The sequence below is a fragment of the Otolemur garnettii genome, unplaced genomic scaffold (assembly GCF_000181295.1).
Source record: "Otolemur garnettii isolate 467f Iridium unplaced genomic scaffold, OtoGar3 scaffold00067, whole genome shotgun sequence".
Lineage (NCBI taxonomy): Eukaryota > Metazoa > Chordata > Mammalia > Primates > Galagidae > Otolemur > Otolemur garnettii.
In genome coordinates, this window is record NW_003852462.1 from 9,171,770 (window position 1) to 9,177,419 (window position 5,650).

Consider the following 5,650-nt stretch of genomic DNA (forward strand, 5'->3'; position numbering starts at 1 on the left):
CTAAGCAAATGAATGAAGTGGGACTTCTCCCAGTCTATCCTTTCTACTGTCCAGGGAGTAGATTTCAGTCATGACTTCATGGAACCAGGCCATCTAGCATTGTTCATTGTTAGGTGCAAAATTCCTTACCTGCAATTTCGGTATCCAGATGGCTGGGAAAAGAATTCTTTCATAACTTGTTTGGCTGCCAAATCTGACTTGAGTTCATACGTGGGCTCATTTAGATTTAAATTGAAATGAAGGTACGGTATTTATGTATTCCTCTCTCTCTGCCCTCATTTATTCCACTTACATGAATGTTCATAGGTTTGTTGCTGAACTGTTAGCGTGTGCAATCAAAGAATACTTCCCAGTGTCCTGCTGGGGTGATGTGCACTAAATAGTTTGTGCACCCCATTATTGTTTCATAGCTATTAAACAATCAAAACCACAGAGGAATCACAACGAGATAGCACTGTGATCAGGATGGCTAAAATAAAAAAGGTGGTAGAACTTCCATAGTTGACCGCCTTCCTACATTGACTGCCCTTAAATTGACCTAATTTTCATAGGTCGTATGTACTACATGGTCATATCAATATAGTAGGCCTACTTCCTTATGTTGATCACCTCTTTCAGTTGGCCTGATTTTTTTTTCTTTTTCTTTGAGACAGAGTTTCACTATGTTGCTCTCTGTAGAGTGCTGTGATGTCACAGCTCACAGCAACCCCAACCTCTTGGGCTTGAGCCTCAGCCTCCCAAGTAGCTGGGACTACAGGTGCCTGCCACAACACCCAGCTATTTTTTTGTTGCAGTTGTCATTGTTGTTTGGTAGGCCTGGACTGGGTTCGAACCTGCCAGCTCTGATGTATGTGGCCAATGCCCTAGCTGCTGAGCTGCAGGTGCCAAGCCTTGACCTAATTTTCTTTCTTTCTTTCTTTTTTTTTTTTTTTTTTGAGACAGAGCCTCAAGCTGTCCCCCTGGGTAGAGTGCTATGGCATCACAGCTCACAGCAACCTCCAACTCCTGGGCTCAAGCGAGTCTCCTGCCTCAGCCTCCCAAGTAGCTGGGACCACAGGCACCCACCACAACGCCTGGCTATTTTTTGGTTGCAGCCATCATTGTTATTTGGCGGGCCTGGGCTGGATTCAAACTCGCCACGTTAGGTGTATATGGCTGGTCCCTTAGCCACTTGAGCCACAGGCGCCGAGCTGAACTAATTTTCATACAGCAGACATGCAACAAATATAATCAGTGAATGTTCCTTATGTTAACCACCTCTTTATGTAGACCAGTTTGTAATACTCCCTTGGGTGGTCAACTTACAGAGTTTCCACTGTAGTGATAGTGAAATTGCCCTTTACATATCAATATAGGGGTGTAAGGCAGAAACTATGGTAAGGGACTAAAACTCTGCAAAGGCACAGGCCTAGCCAAAAAGAATGATAATAATCAGTCCCCTCCCCTTCATTGGCTTGATAATAACCAGCCACCATCCCCCTGTTTGCTTCCCCATAATTGCTACTCTGGAGTCAGGTAGCTGATGGTCCTAAAGATTCTTAACTTTCTCTGTAGATAACATCACCTTTTTGAAACCTAAAGGTGTTAAAGCTCTTTTAGAATTTACAGCTCTTTTAGAATTTACAGTTCTTTTAGAACTTACAGCTCTTTTAGAATTTACCTAGCAGGCCTTCCGGTCTCTACCGGAAGATGATACAGCATGCTAAGACCAAAGATGCCACTGAGAGACCACCAGGGACACATGTAAAAGCAAAGACGCCTCTTTATTTTCAGGCATATGCTCAGGTCACACCTCTGGACAACACGGACAGCATGACTGTGCAGAGTTGACCCTGTTAACAGAAGCCAAGGCGGTTTTTATACATTCTAGGGGGTGACAGCAACTGGGTGATTGGTTCATTTTGGATCTGGTTGGGGATTGGTTATTAAGTCAATCCTGTCAGGGATTGGTTGGAACTCAATCCCAGACAGGATTGGCTGGGGCTGAGGCTCCTTTTTCGCAGAAGGGATTGGCTCAGCATTTTCTAGGAGGGGTCTCGTGTCTGTTTCTGATAAGGAGGCTCCACCTGGGTTGGCTGTCCCCTCCCTGGGTTGTTCTGCTTGTGGTTTTTCTTTTGCAGTTTTTGGCTGGGGCTGGGTTTGAACCCACCACCTCCGGCATATGGGGCTGGTGCCCTACTCCTTGAGCCACAGGCGCCACCCATGCTTGTAATTTTTCTCTGTACTGGGCCTGGGGCTCAGTGTAGGGCCTACTTACAAAATGGAGACTCTGCTGGCTCTTCAAAGGGAGTTTCTGAGAACTCTTACAGGTCTCGCATTTCCGTGGAATGGCTGACCCACGCAGACCAGTGGCCCACAGTGAGAAACTGACTCAGCCTGTCTTGTGATCCCCACCCCAAGAACCAACTGAGCAAAGAAGACAATTTCTACACCCTTATGATTCTGCCCTGAACCCAGCCAATTAGCAGACCCAATTGCCTAGCCTTTTGCACACCAAACTTCCTGTCAGGCCCCAGAAGAGTGGACTAGGTGCGGCGTCAGTGCATAACAAGGGGGGGTACTTTGAAGGTGTCTGTAGTGATAGTCACCAAGGAGGTAGGTAGAACTTTTTCTAGGATGAGTTCCCAAACTTAATTGTCCAACCTCGTATATCAAACACCCTTGGGTGAATGCCTAGAAGAGAAGAAAGAGAAGTGATGAAAAGGATAAAAAGGAATAAGTAAGCAAAACAGGAGCAAGACCATGTTAAGGACAGACTGTGGTTTGCCGTGAACATGAACTCTGATTTAAAACATTCACTAGTCGTAGTGAGTAGGAAGCTGATGTCAGTGGAGGGCACAGGGCTCCAAGCAGGACCCCCAGACTTGGACCTCTCAGAGCCTGGAGAGGGATTAATCCAGTGTTTGCAGAAATCACATGCTCCAATCCTCCCTTTTCCAAGAAAGGATTGCAGGGAACAGGTGAGCTAAGGAATTTGAGCCTGTAGTGGCAAAGGCAGGGCCAGAAGCCACCTCCTCTGGGCCTCCCTCAGAGGCGTTTCCTTCTGTACTTCATCTCTTTGACCACGAGGTGGCGCTTTCACAGGGGCGGAGGTAACAGGACGTCCACGTTTTTAAGGATGATGGATCAGCTGCCGATCTAACCATTTTTGTCTGCTGGAAAGGATAGCTGGTATGGGGAGATGGGCTAATTCGCTATGGGATATAAGCCAAGGAACCAATAACATCCACTGAAGGGACATGCACACGGAATCTTTTCTGTTTTCTTTCTTTGTCTTTTTGCTTCTGTTTTTCTTTCTTTCTTTCTTTCTTTTTTTTTTTTTTGGAGACAGAGTCCCATTCTATTGCCCAAACTAGAATGCCATGGCCACAGCCTAGCTCACAGTACCTTCAAATTCCTGGTTTCAAGCGATCCTCCTGCCTCAGCCTCCTGGTAGCTGGGACTACATATTACAATGCCTGGCTAATTTTCCTATTTTTAGTAGAGATGGGGATCTGGCTTTGCTCAGGTTGGTCTCCAATTTCCGAGCTCAAGCGATCTTCCTGGCTCAGCTCCCAGAGTGCTAGGATTATAGGCACAATGGTTACAGCAGCAGCCACATACACTGAGGCTTGTGGGTTTGAACCTGGCCCTGGCCAGCTAAAACAATGACAACTGCAACAAAAAATAGCCGGGCGTTGTGGCGGAGGCCTGTAGTCCCAGGTACTTGGGAGGCTGAGGCAAGAGAATCGCTTAAGCCCAAGAGTTTGAGGTTGCTGTGAGCTATGACGCCATAGTACTCCACCAAGGGTGACATAGTGAAACTATGTTTCCAGAAAAAAGAATTGGATGTTCTTAAATAATAAGGTATACGCACATCATGGCAGGCTTCTGCTTTCTCCACCTCTACAATGAGTAAGAATTTTTGCCTAACCTGTCTCACAGGAATGCACTTCTAAATCTTTTTGAGAACTGTTAGGTCAGGACATCACAACAATGTGAGTGGGTCAGAGAAGCAAATGGGGAGGGTTTGGTGGTTGCTGTGAACTTTGTGATATGTGGATCTGGGAGGCTGAAAAGCAAAGAACTTGGCTTTGGGATTGGGTTTGACTTGAACTGGATTTGAATCACATTGGCTTTGAATAGAATTGGATTTGGAATCCCAGCTCTGCTGGCCTCTTACCAGCTGGCTAAACGGGAATAAATTGCTTCATTAAATGCAGCTCCTGTTTCCTTATCTGTAAACATGGAAGTAACAGTGGCCCTGGGCCTCTCCCTCTCCAGCAGGCACAAGCCTTTGGGTCCCGGGATAACACAGAGGAGACAGACTCTGTAGATGCTGAGGGGATCTGAGCCCAAGATGACTACAAGAAAAATAAATTTCGAACATAAGTGGGAGGTTTTCGGTAGATTCTTCCCCGGGCTTTTCAAGATTCTGCCCCCTCCCATTTCCACCAGTGCCTATATCCTATAGGAAAATAATCAGAGGGGCGAGAGAGGGGATGCGAGAGAGTCACCTTGCCCCTGGTCACCATGTCCTCAGCTATTCAGTTGTTACTGACTGAGCAGCTACCATGTGTACTAGACATTGGGGTCACCACAGAGAATGCAACAGCTGTTCCTGCCCTTGCCTGAAGGGTGTTTCACTAGGGAGACAGAAAAGAAGAAGCAGTACCAATAAATATAATTCCAAATTCTAGAGTGATCAGACGATGAGGAGCAGGGAGTTGTAATCATGAATAATAAATAGGTGGCCCATGTCTGTAATCTCAGCACTCTGGGAGGCTGAAGCGAGTAGATCCTTTGAGCTCAGGAGTTGAAGACCAACCTGAGCTAGAGTGGGACCCCATCTCTACTAAAAACAGGAAAAACTAGATGGGTGTGGTGGTGCCTGCCTGTAGCTCCAGCTGCTTGGGAGGGTAAAGTAAGAGGATAGCTTGAGCCCAAGACTTTGAGGTTGCTGTGAGCTATCATGACACTACGGCACTGTAGCCTGGGCAACAGAGTAAGTCTTTGTCTAAAAAGAAGAAAGAAAAGAAAAGGAAAGGAAAGGGAAAAAAGGATAATAAACAAGCAACTGGATCTAGTCTGAAACTCCCTTCTGATTTTGGTAACACCAAGAGGGCAGTTGAAATTTTGAACCTAAAAGTCTGAAAATAGCTCGGAGCTGAAGAAATAAATATTTGTGGGCCCTACTGTGGGAGTAGAGGGTGAAGGAAGGGGAGGGAAGGTGTTCTAAGAGCTACCATGCCAAAGCCCACCATTTGGAAGGAAGATGAAGGAGGAGGAAGAGAATAAAAATAGTCTTATAATACCCTGATAGTGCCTGGATTAGAAGACCAACAAATAGGACTTGGGCTGGAATCTTCTGGCCTTGGACCATAGATAAAAATGAAAGCTTTTACACATCCTGTGAAGATAACCTTAGTTTCCATCAAGAAATCCCTAACATGCAAAATGTAGACACAGTTTAATTACAAACAGATAATTTAGAGCAAAGAGCAAATCCAGCCTCCTCTAATCTGGGCTGGAGCGAGGTAGCCCCTAGTCCTAGTGTTGCAGGAAGATGAGGCCCATTGGCGAGAAAGAGCACCCAAACATTGTATTTAAGAGGAAAAAGGCTTTATTCAGCCGAGCAGGTCCCACAGATCATTCATTAAGGACATTCCTC

General features: G+C 45.9%; 1 non-coding gene across 1 annotated transcript; it reads left to right on the top strand.

Annotated features, from left to right (window-relative positions):
• The first annotated feature begins 1,632 nt into the window (after positions 1-1,632).
• On the top strand, positions 1,633-1,697 carry LOC111726485. Its single transcript, XR_002774250.1, has one exon. It is a non-coding gene; the product is annotated as a U7 small nuclear RNA (small nuclear RNA).
• Positions 1,698-5,650: the final 3,953 nt, after the last annotated feature.